Here is a 26,108-nt window from a genome sequence, read left to right as displayed (position 1 = left end):
AAAATCTGCAGATATTTTCCACCTGTTAATCCGTCAAAATGCTTATTTTCTAACGTGATCCTCTGTTTTAAGAGCCGGCGGATTACATTTCATGCATTATTTTCTGCCATTCTAAATGAATAAGTAATGAGCATTTAAGCAGTTTTATCCGCAAAAATAATACTTGTGGTTCAATTAAGTGGCTTTATCTGCCAAAATAATACTTCCGGTTCAATTGTGTTAGGGAAATTTTTTTTATGGATAAGAACGAACAGTATCGACCGAGATTGAGTTCGGACAGAAAGAAGCAGATCACACAGAAAAAAAGAAGGGGCAATCTTCCACTGACTTCATCAGTGCAGCCCAAGACGAAAGCTTACACCAGAACTTACCTGAATTGAATGTATTCAACTTGTTGAATATTGCCCTGTCCCGTAACCGTCTAGGACTGTCAGGCCGGCACCACTTGGGGATGCCAGTTCGCCATTGCCTGGGGATGTCTGCTCACATCAGACTGGGATTTGTGGTGTCGACCAGCAGCAGTAGTGCTGCTGGAAATTCTGGGGCCGAAGCCCAAGAAAAAGAAGCTGCCAGCTACAGAGAAGGAGGGGGAGGTGAGGAGAACTCTACAGAACAGAGTGACTATGCCAGAGCAATCGAACTAGGACAGGTATGTGGTTCGATTATAGTAAGAAAAAACAAAAGTATTTAAATAAATAAAAAAACTAATATAATAACATTAAGAAAATGTATGAGCAATCCTAAGTTTGAATATTCAAGCTTGCATTTTCTGCCAAGCAGATGCCTAATTAAAACTAATCTCTTGCCTTCTGTGTATACTAATGGAGTAAAATACAATTACATCTTCTAGGAAAGACTGCTATATTGAAGTATCTGAATTAGAAATACATGTTATAAAATAATTTAAAAGTTAAACTGCTGAAAGAACATATTAAAAGTGTATTATAACAAAAGAGTTGATCTGCTTGGCATTTACTGAATGTTGTAAACAAATTGTTAAGACACATTTGAGATAATATTAAATATACTTTGTATTGGTTTAAAAGAATAGTGTAGGACTTTAGGTATGATTTTCATTACAAGAGAGTAGATGTTAAAAACTTCATGCTGATTTGAACTCGGCTCCTGCCAAGATAAGCACCAACTAAGACGTAGCTTTATAGTAAACTAATGTGATCCATCTGCACCTCCATCCATTTGCATTTCTTTCCATCTGTTGATGTAGATATATGTTATTTTGAAAAGTCCAGTATAACAGTAAAAAAACAAGTATTACAGAGTCTGTGTAATTCTGTGTAAAAAGAGCGCACTGGCTTGAGCTCACGCTGACCAAGAAACACGTGTGAAATGAGCCATGCTTTCTCTTATTTAAGAGCTGCTGCTACAGAAGCCTGTAACCTTGGCAGAAGCAGGCATCTCATTTAATTAGCTTGAAAATGGAGCCATAATTTTTAAAGAATTAAAACACAGAGGCTAGGTATTGCAAATTAGCAAGAACAAAAAGTAACCCTTTTTAGACAGAACGATATTTGAAACTAAAAAGACCAATTTGATTTTATTTGATTGTGTTGTTACTACTAAGCATAGAGGTTTTAAATAAAAAAAAGTATTCTGATCTAATATTTTTTATTAATTTTCTACAAATTTCTAGAATATTTTTTTCACTTGGAAGTTGTGGAGTAGGATGTGTAGATAAATGAAAATATATACATATTTTAATGCATTTTAATTCCAGGCTATAACGCAACAAAAGGTGAACATTTTGGACGGGGGTGTAGGCTATCTATAGGCACTGTATGTGTGTATATATATATACACTGAACAAAAATATAAATGCAACATGCAACAATTTCAACGATTTTACTGAGTTACAGTTCATATAAGGAAATCAGTCAATTGAAATAAATTCATTAGGCCAAACTTTCTGAAGAGAAATCGTATGTTTTAAGTAAACTAACAGAATATTTAACTAAAAAGTGTGTTTAAGGCTACTGTAATACAAGCAGACTGAAAAACCAGGAGCGAGCACTTAATTTAATCAATTTAAGAATTAAACAATATCAATTAAACTAAAGAATACAAATATTTAGTTTATATAAATGTTTTACTTCAATAAAAAAAACAGGAGCTGTTAATTTGGAATATAAGACAATAAACTGTATTTAATAACTTTAGTACACAGTACACTTACTAAAGAAAAATAATTTGGTGACCTCGCCTTTACCTGCTTATAGCAGAGCAGGCATGGAAAGTGCTTTTTGATAGCCGAAGCGAGACTTGCTGGTAATCAGCAGTTTTGAATCCAAAGCCTTTATATAACGAGCATTTTTTTTTTAAATTAACCACCGAAATAACTTTTAGTACCAGAATAAGGGAGTATATGGGGTAATGTCCGTTCTCTTCATTATATTATAGAAATTAATGAAATCTTGGCAGTCAAAGCGAGCATTTAATTTAAATTAGAAAAGTAAAAAAAGAAAAGCAGTAGAGTTTCATATTAATTAAAAAAATAGCCTTGAAAGGTAAACCGGGTGTCTGAAATCTGCTTGCGCAGGAGATTTTTAGAAACAGAGAGAGGTCAGGCTAAGTCCAAGCATGGTACAGTTAATATGAGACAATTATATTTAATATATTCATTAAAGCCTGAATTTAAAAGATAATAACTGGACTGGCCACTGTGTGCTCAGTGGTTTTATTCCAAGGCTTACAATAAACCCCTACAGTCTTTGTTCAACACTTTGTAACACACATTTGAATATGAAGCTATACTGGCCATTGACAACACACTGAAAAGTTAACATAGTATGCTACTAAGAGGGACATATATTTTAGAACCAAGTTAATATAATGACATAAAAAAGTTGATATATATATATATAATATATATATATATATATATATAATATATATATATATATATATATATATATATATATATATATATATATATATATATATATACACACACACACACACACACACACACACACACACACTGAACAAAAATATAAACACAACATGTAAAGTGTTTTTCATGAGCTGAAATAAAAGATCCCAGAAATTTTCCATACGCACAAAAAGCTTATTTCTCGCAAATTTTGTGTAAAAATTTGTTTACATCCCTGTTAGTGAGCATTTCTCCTTTGACAAGATAATCCATCCACCTGACAGGTGTGGCATATCAAGAAGCTGATTAAACAGCATGATCGTTACACCGGTGCAGCTTGTGCTGGGGATAATAAAAGGCCACCCTAAAATGTGCAGTTTTGTCACACAACACAATGCCACAGATGTCTCAAGTTTTGAGGGAGCGTGCAATTGGAATGCTGACTACAGAATGTCCACCAGAGCTGTTGCCAGAAAATTGAATGTTCATTTCTCTACCAAATGCCAACTCCATGTCGTTTTACAGAATTTGGCAGTATGTCCAACCGGCCTCACAACCGCAGACCACGTGTAACCACATCTGGCTTCTTCACCCACGGGATCGTCTGAGACCAGCCACTCAGACAGCTGATGAAACTGTGGGTTTGCACAAATGAAGAATTTCTGCACAAACTGTCAGAAACCGTCTCAGGGAAGCTCATCTGCGTGCTTGTCGTCCTCACCAGGGTCTTGACCTGACTGAAGATCAGCGTCGTAACCGACTTTAGTGGGCAAATGCTCACCTTCAGTGGCCACTGGCACGCTGGAGAAGTGTGCTCTTCATGGATAAATCCATTTCAACTGCACCAGGCAGAGGGCAGACAGCGTGTATGGTGCTGTGTGGGCGAGTGGTTTGCTGATGTCAACATTGTGAACACAGTGGCCCATGGTGGCGATAGGGTTATGGTATGGGCAGGCATAAGCTATGGACAACAAACACAACTGCATATTATCGATGGCAATTTAAATGAACAGAGATACCGTGACGAGATCTTGTGGCCCATTGTCGTGCCATTCATCTGCCGCCATCACCTCATGTTTCAACATGATAATGCATGGCCCCACGTCGCAAGGATCTGTACACAATTCCTGGAAGAAAATGTCCCAGTTCTTCCATGGGACATACAGTGCCTATAGAAAGTCTACACCCCAGTTAAAAATGTTCACCTTATGTTGCCTTATAGCCTGGAATTAAAATGCATTAAAAAAAAATAAAATTCATTTATCTACACATCCTACTCCACAACTTCTAAGTGAAAAAAATATTCTAGAAATTTGTAGAAAATTAATTAAAAATAAAAACTGAAATGGTTGGATAAGTGTCCACCCCCTTGTAATAGCAATCCTAAATTAGCTCAGGTGTAACCAATCGCCTTCAAAGTCACACACCAAGTTAAGTGGCTTCCACCTGTGTTAAACTGTAGTGATTCACATGATTTCAGGATAAATTCAGCAGTTCCTGTAGGTTCCCTCTGCCGGGTAGTGCATTTCAAAGCAAAGACTCAACCATGAGCACCAAGGAGCATTCAAAAGAACCCCAGGACAAAGTTGTTGAAAGGCATAGATCAGGGGATAGGTATAAAAAAATATCAAAAGACTTGAATATCCCTTGGTGCATGGTCAAGACGATTAAGAAGTGGAAGGCGTATGGCACCACCAAGGCCCTGCCTAGAGCAGACCGTCCCTCCAAGCTGGATGACCGAGCAAGAAGGAAACTGATCAGAGAGGCTACCAAGAGGCCAATGGCAACTTTGCAAGAGCTACAGGCTTTTATGGCCAAGACTGGTCAAAGTGTGCATGTGACAACAATATCTCAAGCACTCCACAAATCTGGCCTGTATGGTAGGGTGGCAAGAAAGAAACCATTACTCAAGAAAGCCCACCCTGAATCCCACTTGAAGTATGCAAAAAAACACCGTGTAGCCATGTGGCAAAAAGTTTTGTGGTCTGACGAAACTAAAATGGAATTTTTTAGCCTTAATGCAAAGCGCAAACCCAACACAGCGCATCACCCAAAGAACACCATCCCTACTGTGAAGCACCATGTTATGGAGAGGTTTCTCATTGGCAGGGACTGGGGCACTTGTCAGGACAGAAGGGAAAATGAATGGCACAAAGTACAGAGAAGTCCTTGAGGAAAACCTCCTGCCCTCTGCAAGAAAGCTGAAACTGGGACAGAAGTTCACCTTTCAGCATGACAGCGACCCAAAGCACACAGCCAAAGCTACAATCGAGTGGCTAAGAAACAAAAAAAGTAAATGTCCTTGAGTGGCCCAGTCAGAGCCCTGACCTAAATTCAATCAAAAATTTGTGCCCTGACTTGAAGATTGCTGTCCATCAACGCTCCCCATGGAACTTGACAGATCTTGAACAGTTTTGTAAAGAAGAATGGTCAAATATTGTGCAAAGTTGGTAGAGACCTATCCCAACAGACTCACAGCTGTAATTGCTGCCAAAGGTGCTTCCAGTATTAACTCAGGGGGGTGGAGACATATCCACTTATGATCTTTCAGTTTTGTATATTTAATATATAATTCCCCCCCCCCCCTTAACAGTGTGGAGTATGGTGTGTAGATAAGTGGAAAAAATCCTCATTTAAATGCGCGAAATTCTGAGGCACTGACACAACAAAATATAAAAAAATTTCAAGGGGGTGTTCAATGCCTGTCTACGGTACACAGTCCAAACATACACTCATTTTTCAGTTTCCAAAATATTTTTAAGTTGGACAACTGTCTATAGACGGAACACTCCCAACCACTATATCTCCCATCTAAACCATTAAATTGTTTAAGTAGACATAAAATACATGTATTTACATATATTCGCAGTGAATGCACTTTAAAAAGTCAAAAAGGCAGCTTCACCAAACCAGTGAGAACACAGTATTACATTTGAAGTAATTACTAAATACAATGAAAGTCAGTCAGTTATTTACCATTGCCTAGTTAGTATCCTCTCGTCTTCGCTCCACCTTACACAGGATAAAGCATCGGTGCTTGCAGTTATACAGGCATGACACTCCAGAAATTTGCACGTATTTCTTCAAAGGACAGCAATTTTAAGCTATTTGTCAGCATTTTGTCTTAATCCTGTTCACTCGAGCCTTTCTACTAAACTAAACTCTTAAAAGTGTTTGCATATTTTGTTAACCACAGCACTGCTGCTAACTTACTTTAAAAATGCACATTAAAATAAAAGTCTGTGACTTTTGAACAGACTTTCAACAGATCTGCGCCAACTCCCTCACAAGCTGTCAATCAAACGCGACTCACACATGATTTGCTGTGTGAGAGGATGAGCCGACCCAAATATTGCATCACAATTATTAGTTTGATTTAACTGGCTAAAGCCTGTGTATTTTAAAAATAGCTTATTTGACCTAAACTTAAACACCCGCCTTTGGGGCGCACAGTTGACGTATATTTATTTATTTATTTTTATAAATATACTTAAACCTGGCATTCACATAGACGTAGATTTTGTGCCCGGCCGACCCAGGCCCATCCAGGCCCATCCAGGCCCACCCGTGACTACGCCACTGCTTGAAAAGTATATGTTTTGTGGCCAGTAAACAGCTTAGCTGTCCGGTTTAGTTAACAAAAACCAGTACTATTTGGTTACACTACATTGTATGAAATGTAAGTATAATATTTTTTGAAGACGCAAGCCCACATTTGTGTTTCAGAAAATTAATTATCAAGCACAGTATGTATGTATGTGAAGATCACAACCGAGAATTTACAGTAACACACAATCTGTTCATTTACATGCTTGCTCAGCTACAAAATACAAATCTCATTCACTGAACTACACAGCTACATGTAAATGCTGCGTGCTACACAACCAAACAATTTACAGATACTTTTATTTTCAGTGCATGACATTTTTAAAGGAAATAAAAGACAGTGCCTAACCAAATGTGTTTTTTCATCCATTTCCAACATTTCACAGTCTTTTGTTCAAATTCACGATTTTCACAATTTCTGTGACCTCCAAGACAAAATCTTATCCTTAATAATTAGCAGGGATCCTAGGTATCCTTTTGCTGCAGAATAACATGGAAATACAGAGATTTTCTATGGTTTTGGAGATTTTTTAGTTTACACTTGGGGAGGGGCAAAATACCTGCAAGGCTTTTTTTGTTTGTTTGATAATAATCAAATCAATATAAGTATAATATATAAACATTAACACAGGCAACTTTGCTTTAAATTTACATAAACATACCCGTCTAATAAAACTGCTTCCGGTATTCAAGTTCAGTTTACTTCAGTATTCAGAGCTGTTCAAAGATGCCGAGAACAATAAGAATCACCCCTAAAGATCGGATCAACGAGTTTGGCAAGGACAAATTTCATGTCGATGGTAATGTGCTGTTACACTCGTAGGCAGACCATTACAGAACACATGGGAAGCGCTAAACATAAATGGAATGAAACGAAATGTAAACAAGATGAGACTGAAACAGCAGGGCCACTGAAAACACTGAAACAGGCCACTGTGTTTGGATCACTTCAGCGTCTTACAACTGCCAAAGAACAGCGGGAAACTGTGCTTTCAGATTTTGTCAAAATGTGTGGAAAAGCCAACATTGCTCTGTACAAAGTGGATCAACCAGCAGTTTGAGGATTTTTCAGCAAGCACATTAGGGAGGTGGTGCCGTTCCAAAGTTAGACCAATTGTAGCTGGAATGCTGCAGCTCTACTTTAACAATAGCTGTCCGGATGTTTTTTTTTTTGTTTTTTTTTGTTTTTTACAACAGGGAACTATTTGTAATATTTGAAGTAAAAAAAAAAAAGTATGTTTATTTGTTTTATTGATTAATGGCACTTCTCAGTTTACTAGATTGCTGCTTTTCAAGGTCAGGTTCATGTAGTAAGAAAGCACTATCACTCATTTACAAAAAACACACATACCAGCAATACCTTAAATTTAAAAGATTAGACGGTGCCTTGCTCTCTTAGCGGCTATTTCTAGGTTTCTTTGTAACTATTAGAAGATCAGCTTCTTCCACAGCTAGCCAATCAGAAGTGATAGGGGTGGGATGTAAACACTTCCGCAATTCGGTTTTCAGAAAATTGAGAACAAACACAGAAAAAATAAATAAATAAAAACTATTTGTCCAACGGACAAAGTATAACAGCAAAACCTGTTGTCCCTCACACAAATCTTGTCCTGGGCGTCAGACAATACGAATTGCACACCACTGTACTGAATCACATTTTAACTACAGATTAACACAAAAAGGAAATAATCATTGGAACTGCAGTCTAACTCCCACTGCAGTACAGTCTAATTGTTTAACAATAAACTGCAGGAACATTAACTGCAGTTTAACACCACATTGCAGTAAAACCACACTGTAACGACACTTTAACATTACATTTAATAGAATTACTTTTAAAAAAAATATCTAACTTTTAAAACAAATTTCTAACTTTAGTGGAGAATGAGCAATATGTTAAATGCTTGCTCTCGATTATAGAAACAACTATTTACATTTATGTTTCATGCTCATGATTTTTTTTTTTACTGTTAATATAGTTCTATTTTTGTAAAGTTGACACAGTTCTGCAGCCTGAAGCGTGTGTGCATGTACTGAAGTGTGCATGTATATCCACTGCTACAGCACCGCTGGTCCATGATTTTGTCATCTGGAAAGAGTTGCATGTTCTGTGTCTTACCTGATAACAGCAGTCTGCGGTTGCTAGTCTGGGAATGGCGAGTTAGGGTTAAAAACCTTATGCTTTTGTGGTGATAAGTTCAACCCTAACTGTTGCATTAACATAGTTTTTTGCAATTTATATATATATATATATATGTATAAATGTGAATTTTGTGCTCATGAAATGGTACAGACAATGGCCCTGGCCACAGACATTCGGCAGGCACCCAGAGTAATGCAGCACACCTCAATTGAGACCTGAACACCTCCTGCCATTAGGGTCTAACCTGCCCATTCCGCCAAATTACACGTGTGACCAAAGCTGTATTCAACTGTGACCCGAGCTGTATTCAAAGCTGGGTCTCCAGAGGTGAAAGATAATTAACTTATACTATAGCAAAATTAAACATTTACAGGGGGGAAAAAAAAAAAAAAACTTGTTTTGATTCAATCAAAGGAAATGGTGGTGCAACAAAAGGCTACTCCAGAAACTCGGCTGGTGTACGTTATTAGAGATCCAAACCGTACCAGATATTTCTGAGTCCTTCTTCCTTATCTCTTATCAGCGTAGCACTCTAGCCTGGAAGGAACTTTGGGTAAGTCACAGGAAAAAGGTGGGAACATTGTTGCCGTTTCCTGCTGGCCAGCATACTACCTTATTGTTCAGTGTATTTTTTTAGACTATCGCATCAAATCATAGCCAGTCATGCAACATCCTCTTTCCGTCCAAGAGTTGATACAATATTTATTGATTTGTGCAAAATGCGTCATTACAAATCCTCATTGTTCATTGCTAGTACCAAACAAACTACCGTGCCACATTGCTGGTTTTAAAATTCTCATGTTTTAGGCCACCCTTAAGAAATGCTGGTTTGTTGTAATACCTCTCAGGTTTTTGTGTCCCTCAATGTAACAGGTTAAACCTCTAGTTTGCTTGTACGAATACAAAGTTGTCTGCTTTCTGTTTCAGATTAATGTGTTGAAATCTTTACTGTATATTGTAGTTTGTTTGATTGGGATAAAAACAAATTATTAATTCAAACCCATTCTAGAGGGCATAAAAAACATTTGGTTAGGAGTTAAAGAGACAGGTAGGGCTAAAGAACAGCAGCCTGTTTTTTAAGTCTGGTGTTAGCTCTTAAATAACATTGAGCTGTTAAAAAGCTCCACATTAGGAAGATAACGTTACAGCAGACTGATATGATTATGTCAACTGGTCACAAACCCCTATCCAACTATTTAATATGCTAACTTATGCGCAGAAGCAAAATCGCCCAAAAAACATTATGAAAAACCATTTTCCCATGACATTTGCATGGAGGACTGTAGCGAGTGTCTGGGTGTAAAGTGTTGTTGCACATCTAGAGGGGTTCGCGTAAGAATAATTGGATAGTTCACTACTGTATGTGGACCGTCAATTTATTTAGCCTGCATTAAGTTCAATAAACCAAGCTGACGAAAGAACACCAATAACACCAAGTAAAAACTATTTTAAAAAGTGGAATACTTCCAAGAAAAAACAAAAAAATATCACTCCAGTGCTAATGTGTTTGTGTGAATTCATTTGTTGGCATGTTTTCACTCAAAATAATTTGTTTTGCACAGCAGCGTGGGAAGTGATAAAAGTGGGCATATGATTGAGAATGACAATAAACAAACAACAGGTTACCCTTTCCTGATGCCGTTTTATTTAAAGTTTCAAACTTTGCATCCCTGAATTTGTGACAGCCGAGCTGTGCGATGCTCCCTCCTGCGCTCCCCTGGCTGTGTGACTCACCCTTCACACCATACAGCCCTGCTTTTACCAGGTGAGCCCAGCCTGCCCCCAGGACCATCCAGGATAGTTTCAACCATGGATCCACCATGACACACTACACTGAAGCAACCAATAGTAACATTTACTTATAAAATTAGCTATTTAGTATTTTTAGCATCATATGGCAAATTAATTGTATGATATTTAAAGAAATGGTAACACTTCAATATTCAGCAAAAAAGTAACAGTTCAACCAGTTTCTATGGTGTTCTATGAGAAAGGATCACTGATATGTTTTATTTGTTTAATTAAGTGATAAATGCAACAGCTACAAAAACAGGTGTTTGTTACACTATACACGTGGCCTAAATAATGCAAAATCATCACGGTTTGAAAACCTAATTGTCAATAGTTTCAAAGGGTGTTGATCACGCTTTATTTAATGTTGTAGGGGTATAAGAAAAAATTAGCCCCCCTCCCCCTGCTTACAGTAAAATATATATTAAAAGTGTAATGAAAATGTTTTGCTTCTATGACCACGACAGTAAAAATATTACTGTGTCTTGCATATAGACATGGCTGTCTTATTTTTGTGCCATGTACAGGGAGGGACCAGTCCTAAAACCTGAGAAAGGCGTCTCACAATAAAAATGTACAGTACAATGATCGTAGAAATTTGGTTTTATGACACTATTTCACGTACAGTAAAAAAAATAAATAAATAAACAAGAAGCTTGCGTTATCATTGTTCATTTGTTTTTATTCCATATTTCTTATTGAAGATAACTACTGTAGAGTGGAGGTCAATGTGTGGTTCCTCCTTTGAATATTAATGAGAGGATGTATTTGTATTCATGATAACACAGGCCTCTCCTTAGACAGCAGCAGAAACATTGCATGCCTCTGCTGAGTAGCAAAACGTGCTACAGTGTGAACACAGCATCACCAGTGCTTTCTTAAAAAAGGCACAATAGATTCACACCATGCTACAACCGCCTAACAATACAGAGTGGTACAAAGATTTGAGTTGTACAAAAAAACTTTATTTTTAAATTGTTAAATACACTTTAGCCAAACTTTTAAAGTTTTAAAGCCTTCAATTCTGAAAGGATATTAGCCTCTTTCTGGTTTAATTCAACCTGTAAACAAAACCATGTTTTTTTTTGTTTTGTTTTTCACAAAATCTTATTATGTTTTTAAAAGATTGTCTATCTGTATAAAACAAATTCCCATGTAGAAGAAGGGTTGTGTTTTAAAATGAACTGTTAAATAACAGCACTTTTCACAAGATTTCAAAATTGCTTTTCAGAACTGAAGTCCAGTAGCAGAAGATGTCTTCTGGGGTTTACGCTGCCACTTTTGAATAATTAATTACGTTTTGCCGCTGCATTTATATTGCACGACTTTGCTTTTCTTAAAGCTGCAGTTGAAAGTTTCATTAACAGGACGTTTTTACCTTGCAGTGATTATTGTACATTTTAACAATGTGGAACAAAGTGTTATTTGACACGACTGCTTTAAAGATGTATTAGCTATTATTAGTATTATGCGTGTGACCAAACCACATACACCATTGCCAATCAATAATGACAAGTGTGGTTCTGGTTCCAGTTACTATATATTTCCTGTATACCGATCCAGGAATGTGTGTGTACAAACAAAAGCATTTACTGCAAACTGCTTCACTCATTTATAGTTGCAGAGCCTCACAATATGTGATACATTTGTATGCTAAAATGTGATTGTGTTCTGTTTTCCACACCCTTGCATGCTGCTTTTTCAGCCCCCAAAGTACGGTAGTTTAACTGATAGGGACATCTTTATTGCCGCTTGAAACCTGCTAAGCATTTTGTGCTTCACTTGAACAACTACTGACATGTACAGGCTAATCTTTTCTTAAAAAGATGAGGGAACAGGGGATGTGAACTACTTGGGTGACCTGGTATACAGATCAGCAAACACGGTGCAGCAGCATTATGGATGTAAGTAAAACAACACGTTTGAAACAATGGACAGGGGATCATTATTGACACACTTGTCACATTTCACAATCGCACTCTGAGATCACAGGATGCGGGGCTACTGGTTATTCCTAGGGTCAACAGAATCACCATAGGGGGGGAGGGCCTTTTCTTGTAAAGCTCCTAAATTGTGGAATGCTCTACCTGAGTCTGTCAGGGAAGATGGGACCATTACAGTTTTTTACTCAAAACTGAAAACTTACGTTTATAAAATGTCTTTCTTGTCTAAGTTGGTTTTAATGTAACTTTTATATTGCATTATTATTATTATTATTATTATTATTATTATTATTATTATTATTATTATTATTATTATTAAAAGCGCTGTAAAGATGCAAATAAATAAATAAATGAGATGGTCAGTGAAATTATCTCCAGTTTTGAAGTCCAGCAGGAAACATGTTTCCTTGTTTATCCGGTGCACACAAGGAGGTATTTGGGTTTAGTTTCTGGATAATTGTTTCTTTACTATCAGCATACATAATATCACCAATTAGATTCCCCGCTGTTATTTTTTTTGGTGGTGAATCGAATTTTGTTTTAGATAGAGAATATAATTCACTGAACAAAACTGTCTAATTATTTTATTAAAAACATAGTATATTATATATAAAATATAACATTTTATATTATATTATATTATATTATATTATATTATATTGTAATTCTCTGTAACCCATTCTCAACCCATTGAGAAAGAGTTGTAATTCACAGTGAATAGCGAATTATCACAGCATTATATTGTGCTGGCTAAAACAGCCCCTTCACACACTGCCTCTGAAAAACCATCTCTGCCAGTTTATTTAACTAAACATTATAGAGGGGAAAAAAACAGTGCACTTACACATTTTTGGTCACATCTCAGAAGTTTCTGTAATGATCTGTAACATCATCAAAACCTCTTAATGTGTCCAAAATCTACTAATTCACAATACAGTATTATATTTCTTTACCAAGCCAATGGTGAAACCATGAGAGCCATGGGCATTTTCTGTAAACTGTTATTTGCATCCTGTCCACGCTACAATAACAGTACAAGCTTGTCAACTATATTCATAACCTTCAACTACTGCAGTTTAAGAAGTGTAACTGGCTTCAGGAATGGCAGAGGGGAATGCAGGGTTGAGAGGGTGAAACTGATATCCAATTAAACAAACAAAAAAATAATAATCACGAAACTGGATTCAAGATTCTCAATTTTATAACAGGTCCATTTATAATTCAGTCAGCCTTTTAAACATCACAATCGTGAAATAACTGATGCAGCACCAAACAATAGAGCAAACCCACCCACTTACAGTATGAACTTTGACTCACTCGTTTACTGAAGATACTGATTGTGTCAGTAGATTTAATTTACACAGTCAAAAAAGTCTACCAGGTCTATACAGTCAACATATCCCTAAACAGCTTCTGCCTCGTACAGAAACGGCAGTTCATAGTAAACAGACTTTGAATTAGCTATTTATGAGAAGCAAAAATAATAAAAAATAAAAATAAATAAACATATATTTCTATATTATGTGTCAATCAAATTACTTTTCGCTTACAGGTAGTTTGCCCAAAGTTATGTATTTATTTATTTAATTGTAAGCATAAGTAACACGACTTGGGTGCTCTTGTAAAATGTACAACTTTTAGACGCTCGACATTGCTCTAACACATATCTAAAAATTGGTTACCCAATGAACCGTTTTAATTATCAGAAGCTGTAAAACGTGACTCCTATCTCCTACACAGTTGTCCAGACACTGAGGGTACAACGTGCATTGGTAGTTTTCTTATCAGCAAACGTATTGGGGTACCAGTGGGCAATGTGGAACATTTTTATGCTATCTTAAATCCTGTGTTTTCTATGTGAAGTTAAACAATTCACTTTCCCGGTATTACGTTTTTCTAAGATTTTTTTTTCGTTTGGCCAAACACCCCAAATATATATATATATATATATTATATATATATATAATATATATATATTATAATATATATAGATTATATTATTGTTATCAGTAGTAAAGTCATCATTAGTGCCCGCATTGGGATATGACTGTTACTAAGCAAGTAACTAAGTCCCTTGATTCAAAGCATTTCGTAGTGCGACGAAAAAAAAAAAAAAAACTACTCACACACAAACGAACAAACGTATAGGCAATGCCGTTATATACGTTAAACAAATAAATTTGAATTTGCTTAAAACAATTAACACTTTTTTTGATGAACAATTTTCATCAAGAAGTGCTACAGCACATCCTATATACCGATACAAAACGCTCATGATTAATGCAGAACAAAATACTTCTAGGACACTAAACTGTATACTACTGAGCAGGTCAATCAATCCCCGCCAACTAAACGTTAATTGATTTGCTAATCTATTAGATTATTTTTATAGACTATATATAGATATATATATATATCTCTATATATATATATATATATATATATATATATATATATAGTTCACACATCCATCATATATGCATGCATATTTTCACATAGAAAGGTGCTTACCTCTGTGCGCGACTGTAGTCTCTTGTTCATCTCATATATCCGATACTCTGGCTGTACCATGTACGGCGTATGTCTCCTGTAAAAAGGTCCAAAAGGAGAGGAATAGAAGGGATCATGAGGTGTGCTGGACATCTTGCCGACTTGCGGTGGTTCAAGCTACACAGCGCAATATCAACATCCATACAGAGCACATGGGCTGCGATGCTCTGGGTACAGCGCAAGCTAAGCCACCACCAATCCTATACACTGTCACTATATCACACACAGCAGCGAGCGAGGGCACGTTGGTAGAGAACTGCTGGAGGAGCCCTCATCACTGTACAGCAAGGGAGGGAGGGGAGAGAGAGAACGAGAGAGAGGCCGGATAGCTTCAAGCTGTGCTGTTTGTTTTCAGTGAAGCAGGTTATGAAAGGGTCATTTCCTGTCCGCACTCAAGCACTAGCTCTACATGAAATAATAACAAAAAATAAAAAAATACAGATCTTCTCCAAGCTCACACAGATACTTTGTTTCCCCCCAGACTAAGACCCCTCACAAACCTGGCAGTAGGCTTATTAGCACATAGGTGTTTAAGCAGCTGCCTGCCCGAACTAGCTTCACCTCTTGAGAGAAGTGCTCAGTCCTTCTCAGAAAATTTGGTCACTCGCAGCTATAGACTACTTTACGATGACTACCGCATATTAAAGACCTACACATATGACTGTACTTGTATTGAGAGCCAATTTCCCACATGTTCTTTCCTGTAAGTTAGAAGCAATAACTGGTTAACCAAATAGAAAGTCTCATTTTACATTTACATTTGTGACCATTGATTGACTAGTGAAGCTATACTCAGTACTCCAAAAACTACAGTACTCTCAAATCAATACAGTAAAAGGAAAAGGGATGAGAAACTTTTCCATTCCCCTATCGACCAAATAGGTGTTTATTTAAAAAAATATCAAAGCATGAACCACAGCTTCTCGGAGCTATACATGAAAAGCTTTTTTCATCTGGGAAATTTTGTTACATAATTCCTCCTATTTTCTATTCTAAATGCTCCTTTGTCTAATCTCTATTTGTGACCCCTGTTTCTTTTTCTTGTCCTTGTTTCTTTTTTCAGGTCGAAAAAGTCCCTTGCGTCGACATGGTCAATACCTTTTAGAATTTTGAATGCTTAAATCAGGTCGCCGCATAGTCCTCATTGTTCAAGACTGAATAGATTCAATTATTTTAGCCTGTCTGCATAAGACATGCCTTTTAAACAAGGGATAATTCTGGTCGCTCTTCTTTGCACTCTTTCTAGAGCAGCAATATCCTTTTTGTAGCGGGGTGACCAGAACTGAACACAATATTCTAGATGAGGTCTTACTAATGCATTGTACAGTTTTAATACTTCACATGATTTAAATTCAACACTTTTCACAATATATCCGAGCATCTTGTTGACCTTTTTTGTAGCTTCCCCACATTGTCTAGATAAAGACATTTCTGAGTCAACATAAAGTCCTAGGTCTTTTTCATAGATTCCTTCTTCAATTTCAGTATCTCGCATATGATTTTTATATTGCACATTTTAATTGCCTGCATGCAGTAGCTTACAATTTTCTCTAGTAAATGTCATTTGCCATGTGTCTGCCCAGTTCTGAATCTTGTCTAGATCATTTTAAATGACCTTTGCTGATGCAACAGTGTTTGCCACTCCTATTTTTGTGGACAAAGTTTACTTTCTATACCAGAACGTCATTAATGTAGGTTAGGAATAGCAGAGTACCTAATACTGATCCCTGTGGTATACATTTTAAGGTTTCTTCTCTAATCAGTACTTTCTGTTTTCTACATGTTAACCACTCCCTAATCCATTTGCATGCATTTCCTTGAATCCTTACTGCGTTCAGTTTGAGAATTAATCTTTTATGCTGGAGTTTGTCAAAAGCTTTCTGGAAATCTAAATAAACCATGTCATATGCTTTGCAATTATCCATTATTGATGCTGCATCCTCAAAAAAATCGAGCAGGTTGTGTAGACACGATCTGCCTTTCCTAAAACGATGCTGACTGTCTCCCAGGATACTGTTACCATATAGGTAATTTTCCATTTTGGATCTTATTATAGTTTCCATAAGTTTACATATAATATAAGTCAGGGTTATTGGCCTGTAGTTACCTGGTTTGGTTTATTTTCTTTTTTTGTGGATCGGTATTACGTTTGCAATTCTCCAGTCTGTCGGTACAACCCCTGTGTCTAGATACTGTTGCATGATCTTGGTTAGCGGTTTGTAAATAACTTCTTTCATTTCTTTGAGTACTATTGGGAGGATCTAATCCGACCCAGGGGATTTGTTTTATTTTAAAAGCTCCTAGTCCCTTTAACACTTCTGCCTCGTTTATGCTAAGGTTATTTAAAACTGGATAGGAAAGGGTCAACATGTGGGGCATGTTATTCGTATTCGCATTTGTAAAAACTTATGAAAAGTAATCATTTAATATATTTGCTTTTTTTTTTTTCTTCGCCTATGATTTTGCCATTTGTATTTCAGACTCCTTTTTTAATGTTCTCTTGCTGTTGTACTATTGGAAAAACATTTTGGAATTGGTTTTAGCCCCCTTAGCAGTGTTCATTTCTGTTTCTCTCTTGGCCTTTCTAACTTTCTTTTTGACTTGCATTTGCAGTTCCAAGTACTCTTTCTGTGTATTTTGTTTTTGGTCCCTTTTAAACGCTCTGTGTAGTGCCTTTTTTCACTGAATAGTTTTTTTTCTCCTATCTACTTCTGTTAGTCTTTGTTTCATACCTTCATAGTTTGCCTTTCTAAAATTGTAAACCTTAGCTTTAGTCATTACCTTTTGGGTTTTAAAAATCACTTCAAATGAGACCATGTTGTGTTCTGAGTTTGCCAATGGTTCTCTGACCTCTGTTTTAGTTATTCTGTCTTTGTTATTTAAAAAGACTAAATCAAGGCATGCCTCCCCTCTAGTCATTGCCTTGACAAATTGGGTTAGGAAGCAGTCATTTGTCATTTCCACCATTTCAATTTTGTCCGTCGTGCTCCCCACCAGGTTTTCCCAGTTTATATGGGGGAAGTTGAAATCCCCCTTGCTACATGCATTTCTAATGTCACTGTATAACAGATTAGTTTGCTCGGCATTTGAATTTGGCTGCCTATAGCATGCTCCTATTATTATGCCCTGTGACAGGATGGCGTGTGGTGACGTCAGACCAGATGCAGGAAGCAAAACACACACAGGTAATGCAGGGCAAAGGCGTGTGGTGCACCGTTTATTTAAATAATACAAAAATAAAATAAATATTTAAACAAGAAAACACTGCTCACAGAGCAAAATAAAAGTTTTAAATAAAACAAATCACGAACAGAGTGATCAACTAAAACTAAGGTCAGGCTGGGCAGGTGCCTTTACTTATCCTTAGTTTTTAATTTTAGTTTCGTTGGTTCCCTTTTTATTTAAGTGCAGTCCTTGTTGTAGAATGTGGTCCAGTGTTCAAGATAGGTGAAGCCTTCCTGTGTGCACAAAGTTTTCAGCCATGTGTTTAGATTAATTATTTCCAGCTGTCTGTATGCTCCTTTGCAAGGTGCCGACTATATTAGAGAAAATACCACAGTTTTGGTCTTGTCTTTTAATTTCCTTCCTAGCTCTCTGAATTTGTTTTGCGGGGATTTTGGTCTGTCTCTTCCAGTGCTGTTTGTACTGATGTGAACGACTAATACTGGGTCATCTCCTGTTCGTTCTAGGAGCCTGTCCATGTTCTCAATGATGTGCTTGACAGAGGCTCCCGGAAGGCAGCTCACTGTTGTAGTAAGGGGGTCCAGACTGTGCACTGAACTTGCTGTGTTTCTCAATATGGAGTCTCCAACAACCATGACCTCCCTTCTTCCGAAACCCATTCTAAAAACCATGTTGGTTTGTCCTCCCTCCCTCTGCAAGCAGTTATATTTAAGTCTCAGAAGGAATAGAAAATAATTCTCAGTGCAGGGTAACTTACACTAGAGCACAGGGCTCCAAACAGGAAATCGTATGGTTTGGGCTAGGGGGTCAAAGTGTCCTAATCCTCTGACCCATCAATGTCACCCATTGATTTCACCTTTTAAACACAGAGTATCTCATTGGACATGTCCTCAATATATAATAACTATTTAATTATCTAGATTGTGAACTTTTAGTTAAAATTCCTGAAGCCAATTTTCTGGTTAAAGTTTTGTGTTGATTATCAAAACAGAGGCTGCATAAAGTGCAGGGTAATCACTTGTAATGGTTACTGCAGGTATGCTACAGAACAAGCATTGGTGGTGACATCAACTTGTGTGATTAGCTCAGCAATCAGTAAAGCATGGACTTTATTCTGATGGTCTATGAGACATTTGGGGCTATAATTGATCTTAGCCTAATATCTCGAAAAACTCGTTTCATCAAAGTGAGAGGTTTTAATCTTGAGGTTTTCTTTAATTTGATAAATTAGAGAATGTAAATATGGGGATACCAGATGGGATTCTACTTTTCTTTTATTCTCTCAATAAAATAAAACGCAAAAATAATAAAACAAGTAGTCTCTCTTTCTGCCTTTCTTCTGCTGCAACTCACCGAGGTTCACGCACTGCATCCCAGACAACTCTGTCTTCCAGTCTTACTCCAGTACAATCCACACACATTCACCCGCTCGCAGTTACCCCAGCCCCCAGCACTGCTTACAGCCTCCGGGGGACCCGCCCACTACACGCACACACATACACACACTAACGGCGTGCCCTGTACCATCACAATACACAGAGTATTAGACAGGGTGCAACAAACAAGACAAACACAAAGTGGAGGATGCCGCCATCGCCATCGCCAGGGCAGTTACAGTATCAAACTATACCTAAGACATTAAGTAAAATAAGATTATACTCTTCTGGGATAAAGGCAGCTTTCAGTAAATACGGTACTTCGATAGTGCCTGCCAGGTTTCCATGCAAGTTGTTGTTTTTTTAACTCGAGACATTTACACGAGAAGAATGTGTAAAATTTCATAGCTTATTTGATATGTGTTACACACACGGTGCATTTAAATTAACGTGGGTTTTATTTCGCAGGGACATCATTTAGGTCACTCATCATGGTAAGTTTTTCCAGATAGCGCTCAGTCTCAGATCAGGTGACACAGGTTGAAACGTCATTAAAGAAAATAGTGGGTTATGGAGCGAGCGGAAGGAGGGAACGAAAACTAAACTAAAATTAAAAACTAAGGAATAGTGGAGGTGTTGATCATTCTATTCGTGGTTTGTTTTATTTAAAACTTATTTTGCTCTGTGCGCAGTGATTTCTTGTTTAAATATTTATTTTATTTTTGTATTATTTAAATAAACGACCCAGATAAACACCAGTGATTGGGATTAACGTTTTATGTGTACATTGAACTTGACGGAACATTTATTTTAATAGGTAATGCGTGTGTCTCGCATGTGAAGCTGAGGCACTCCCCGAGTGCTGAGTGCCGTTTTTCCAGCTAAATTTGGCCTGTTTTGAAAGCAGCTAGCGGGTTAATGTTGCCTTTGGTGGTTTGGTTATCTTTTGGCTATTTTTATCATGCATGCTTTTTTTGTTTTTGCCTATTATTTTCTATTATGTCATCTCCAGCGCAGAACTTCAATCGCCAGGCTGTAGTATAGCAGGTCCTCCCGTCTTTTTTGCTGGAGCTCTGCATCCAATACAGTTGTACACTACATTCTGAATATTAGCCAAAAATAAAGTGTAACCCTTCTTAAAGTAGTGCTGTAGTTTGTAATATAAGTGCTAATGTTTCCTTCAGACAATAGATAGCTTAATTGATGCCCAGCCACCAAAATTAGAGCGGTCTGGCTCTAAATAAGCATTTTCCTTTTTTTTCTTCTTTTTTTTAATTAAGGTAAATGCTCTTAATTAATTCTTAAGCCAAGACTCTGCCTATAGAGAAAGTATCGGACCGTGTTCCGGAGCGTTCCGGCTCGAGCACACCATTGGTCATGGCGACGGTGGTGCTCTCCTTTCTTGTAACGGTAAACAGTACCGTATTTTGGCATTTCTATTGTGGGGGAGGGGACTAGCGGTAAATTGAGTATGTTTCCAATTTAAATCTTATTCAGGGATATATGTGCATTCGGTAATGAAAAATACTAGCTCAAAACTTTAGATTGTGCGTGTTCCTTGTTAGTATTAGCTGCCAGTCTGTTTTTCATTCAACAGTTTCCTTCAATTTTCTTGACCGTTTTTGTTGATTGGGTGTTAGGTTCTTGAGCAAATCTTTTGACATGGATTCGGTATTCGGCCAAATCCTAAAAACTTGGATTGGGTGCATCCCTACTCAAAACAAGCGCATCCCATGTTACAGTGAGTGTTTATGCAAATTACAACCAGCGACTTTCAAAAGCAAGCCCAATTCCGCTTGTTATAAGCGGACTTGGCAACTGTAAAGGTTACCTCAGCAGCCAGTTTCAATTGGACAGCAGTGATCGGAGGAGGCTCGTGCTGTCAGAGATTCTCTCCTTTCTTGTAAGTTGTGTTGGACTTACCGTTTTGTTTCATGTTAGTGATGCAAACAAATAAAACACAATCAATACGTTCATTTGCAGTTTTATTTGGTCAGTTCTGAGAGGGCATCAACAACTTGCTGGATGTTTGTTGGGCTGTTTTGGGCGATCGAGCTGGTTCATGACATCAGGTTCACCAACTATATTTACCAACGTTGGAAGGCAGACACGCGTTGTCTTTGGACATAGCTAGGATCAAAAAAAAAAAGGACAGGAATTAATTCAGTTACATTTAAGCAGATCACTTGTACTTGTGTTTAATTTTAGCATAGTTTTTACAGCAAGGATATTCTCAAACAGCTGCTTTAATACTATAACATAACGCAGTTCATGGTAAGTGGTTTTATACAGAACTGTAAACCCACAAGAGATATACAACATGACAATACTGACACAGCAAAAAACATTAATAAAAAAAAGCCGCCCACATTATTATTAAGGTGAATTACACTACTGCTAACCATAAAATCACCATTCAGCCGCTACATTCTGCCGTCTTGGAATCTACAGTAAGAGCTGACCAGCTCCCTTGCAATATTTATAGTTAAGGATAAACATAAACACGCTCATTAACATTTACACATGAAATGTGGGTTTCCATGCGAAACTGAGCGTGGATTTTCCCGTGTGTTTCGTCATTTACACGAGTAAATGAGATTTACCCTATCCGTTTTTTTTAGCCACAAACCTGATTTACACGAGTAATTCGGCCAAACATGCATGCGCATCGCCATTTCACGTGTAAATTGACCTGCGTGGAAACTCCATGAATAATGGCTCTACCATGTAGTTGACCTCAACAGCACTTATATGTCCCAAGCAGAAGGCGGTGGCGCTAACAAAAGTTAAGGTCAACTGCCACACAGTAGAGCCACATTGAGAGGGCACTGTCGCTATTATAAAAATATTTTTACAATTGTTTTCTTTAAAAAAAAAATTAAAAAATCTTAAACCCTAGATTTACCTTTAACATGTACTGATTCGTCAGGTACGTTTCCACTGAATAAAGACTTTCTAAGAAAAGTCTGAACTACCAATACAATCTCTCATTAAATACCACTAAAATATCTCCTAACTTACCATGTTTCCAACTTAAGCTAAAGCTTTCTCTCCTGAATCTGTATATGAAAGGATCAATATTATTGAACTGTCCGCGTCTCGCTTTGTTGCTGTGTCTGTGCTCCAGTCAAGCTGACCGTCTCTGTGATTGGCTCTCAGCAGTTGCAGGTACAGGATTGGTTGCTTTTGTCAATGTAAAGTATTGATTGGCTGGTTTTGATGGATAATGAAATAAATTTGGACCAATTGTGTCTTTGTTTAGTATTTACTGTCCAATAGATGTGAACTGTGCTTAAACATACATACTGTTGCGTGTTTCCGGTTTATTCCGAATTTTACCGAAACATTCTGTTTAAAACTGGATGTCAGTTTTTACTGATTAATACCCGATTTTAGTCTATTATTCAATATTTTTCCAGTATTATTATTATTATTATTATTATTATTATTATTATTATTATTATTATTATTATTATTATGCCAGTATTATTTTCTAGGAAATACACAATATTTTGATCAAAATGCTGACATTGTAATCAGCAGCCCTACATTGTATCCTAGGATACAGCAGACATTTAGATGTCAGAGGTCAAAAACGTGCAAACGTGGTTCACTGTCACTTCACAGACACATTATCAACTGATTGTGTTGGCCAATCAAAGTATGATTATTGTGGCAATTGCTGGGCATAGTAACTACTAGCTTGATCAAAAACTAAATTGAAATACTTACACTTAAATATAATAATTTTAGTGAATGAAGAATGTGGAGAAAACATAAATCAGTTTATGAATATTCAAAAGAAAAATAATGTTTCGAAGTGAACAAAAAAGCAAAAATAACAGAAGTGGGCCAGATGAGGCAGAGGATGCATTGAGGTACATGTTCGCGCGGACAATAAAAGAACATACTGAAAATAAGCAACACATTAAACCAAATCAATAAAATGAACTGAGAGACAAGCAGTCCATTTATGTGGATTTTACACACGCTTTAATAAAAAGAAAGCGCAGAATAGCTGTGTTAATGAGTTTGTCAGAGTGCTGTGCTTTTCTGGACAGCCACTGTTTATTGCAGAGAGGTATGTATTGGTAACTTGGTGTGAGAGTACTATCTGTCCATCAGTTAAACACTGCTTAAGCCGATAATCTTAATCATAAATATTTGACGGAAAATGGTGATGCTTTAGTTGGTGAACTTATATGCATTGATGGAAATGTCCAGTGTGATTTTTGACCTGTCTCCCGATGGCTTGCACCACCCAGTTCTGTCAATTTTCTTCTTTTTTATGATTTCAATGTGAATAATCCTGGCTGCTTTTGTGCTGATGTCATGTTCATACCTTCTGTAGATACTGTTGATACTATGGCTGATAACAGAATTGAGGACCAATTGCGTCTGTCCTGTTTATTTACTGTCCAGTAGCTATGAAATGAGCCTTCATTACTGTGCCAGCATCAGAAAGTATGTTTTAAGTAGCTTTGTATGTTATCAGATTAGTTGTAATTGATTTCCATTACATGAGAGTAGATGTTGAACTTCATGCTGATTTGAACTTGGGTCTCACCAAGATAAGCACCAGCTAAGACATAACTTTGCAGTAAACTAGTGTGATCCATCTGCATCTCCATCCATTTGCATTGTTTTCCATCTGATAATGTAGATATACTTTTGTCTGGTGTTGATTGCTGAAGTGTAATGCTGGCTCCAGGGATCAGCTCATTTTGCCTCCCCAGCGCATCAGCACACACAACAGCTGCGATGCTGCCTTCGGGGATCAACCCAGTGCAGTCTCCCCAGCGCATCAGCATGACAACCATCTGGATTGAGCTAAGTAGGGTACATCTCTGGGGTCTTCAAGTGGGCGCCTTCCATCCTCGGTGTTTCGTTGACTAGCCCACGACACCTCAAGAGGGCTCAACAGTGATTCTGGCATCCCAGCATCACCCCCCTCCGTCCCCCACTCAGCTCAGCCCAGCTTGCTTACCTGTACATCAGCATTGCTTTCTTTCTATTGTGCTTGAGATTCCCATCCAGAATCTTTCTGTCTCAACCACAGCCAGTTGGTGCTTCTTTCTGCTGTTTCAGATAAGTTCTTCACTGTGCGATGCAACTCTTGGCCACTGAACCCAACGTCTCTGAGAAACCGGGTTGTAGAGTGTGCCACAAATCTTCGACAACCCACCTCCACTGGGTAAACTCGGACTCTCCAGCCTCGCTGTTCCGCTTCAGCAGCTAGTTGAGCATACCAAAGTTTCTTCCTCTCATATGCCTCATCTACAGCATCTTCCCATGGCACTGTTAACTCTACCAGATGAACAAGGCGTGCTGATCCAGACCACAAGACAATGTCTGGTCGAAGGTTAGTGGTGGCAATCTCAGGTGGAAAAATAAGCCGTTGACCAACATCTGCCAGCATCTTCCAGTCTCTAGCAGCTTCCAGTTGTCCTGAGCGAGGCTTGATTTTAACATCTTTTCTTGGTGGTTGCTCTCCTGGATGGAGGAATATTGTCTTTTGTGTGTAATGCTTTGATGGAACTGGTGGCAACTTATTGGTCATGTTACGCTTGTCTTCCAATGCTAAGGCCAAACATCACAGCACCTGGTCATGGTGCCAAGTAAACCGTCCTTGGCTAAGACCCACCGTACATCCTGTCAAAATGTTCCTTAATGTTGCAGGTAAGGAACACAAAGGACATGAGGGATCCTTACCCACTCAGAGGTTTAGGGTCTGTGGTGATGGGAGAACATCATATGCTGATCTGATGAGGAAACTGATCCTACTCTGTTTCATTGTCCATAGGTCTTGGCAGCCGATCTTGTGTTGTTCCACAATCTCCCATCTCATCCATTCTCCCTACTTGGCCTGGGAAACGACCTTTACACACCTGATCCTCTCCTCCTGCTTTTGCACCTCATTGACTACCAGATTCCTCCATTGAGCCAGGGTTGCCTTGTGCCATGTAGGAGGAGCTGAACTGAGACCAAAACCTCCTTTTCCATGCTGAATTGGCCCAAAAATATCTCAGATTCGAAGGGCAGCCTTAGCATCTTCCACAGCTTTCTTTGCCATCCATTTTCTTCCAGTTTTCAACACAGGTGTTACGCATTTGTCACGTGAATCTACTAGTGTCATTTCCAGTTGGACTTTGGCACACTGAAACTCCTCGGTTAGAGCAGAGATCAGTAGCTGCAGTATTCCTTTACCTTAAAGTCCCACTCTGCTGAGGCAGCTTGGAACTCCCAACCATTTCCTGATGTATGAACTGATTAAAGCTTTCAGCTTCAAAACTGTTGTCAAGGAAATCTCGTACACAGTCAGTGGCCACAGCAGTCTTGGCAGTAGACCAAACTGAAAGCACCAGAGTTTCAGTTTGCCTGGTAAAGCGCTGCTGTCTCTGCTCTTCTACCCTTCCACTGCTTGTTGTCTAACTTCTCCCACACGAACTGTGTCCTTTAGATCCCCGTCGTACCATCTCCCTAGACTTTTCACTGGCTTCTCGGACACTGTTGGTATTTCTTCACCATTAATGTAGAAACTTTTATCTATTACTTTACCTTTAATTACAGAGAAGCTCCTTGATTTAGTGGGCTTGAATTGCATTCGTGCCCATTCAATGTTATTGGTT

General features: G+C 37.9%; 1 pseudogene; it reads right to left on the bottom strand.

Moving 5' to 3' along the window:
* Positions 1-15,387, bottom strand: part of LOC121329868 — a 100,005-nt pseudogene extending 84,618 nt beyond the window's left edge.
* Between the last annotated feature and the right edge of the window lie 10,721 nt (positions 15,388-26,108).

Source organism: Polyodon spathula, chromosome 2 (genome assembly GCF_017654505.1).
Source record: "Polyodon spathula isolate WHYD16114869_AA chromosome 2, ASM1765450v1, whole genome shotgun sequence".
Taxonomy (NCBI): domain Eukaryota; kingdom Metazoa; phylum Chordata; class Actinopteri; order Acipenseriformes; family Polyodontidae; genus Polyodon; species Polyodon spathula.
Note: the sequence above shows the minus strand (reverse complement) of the source record. Positions and strands in the feature narration are given on the sequence as shown.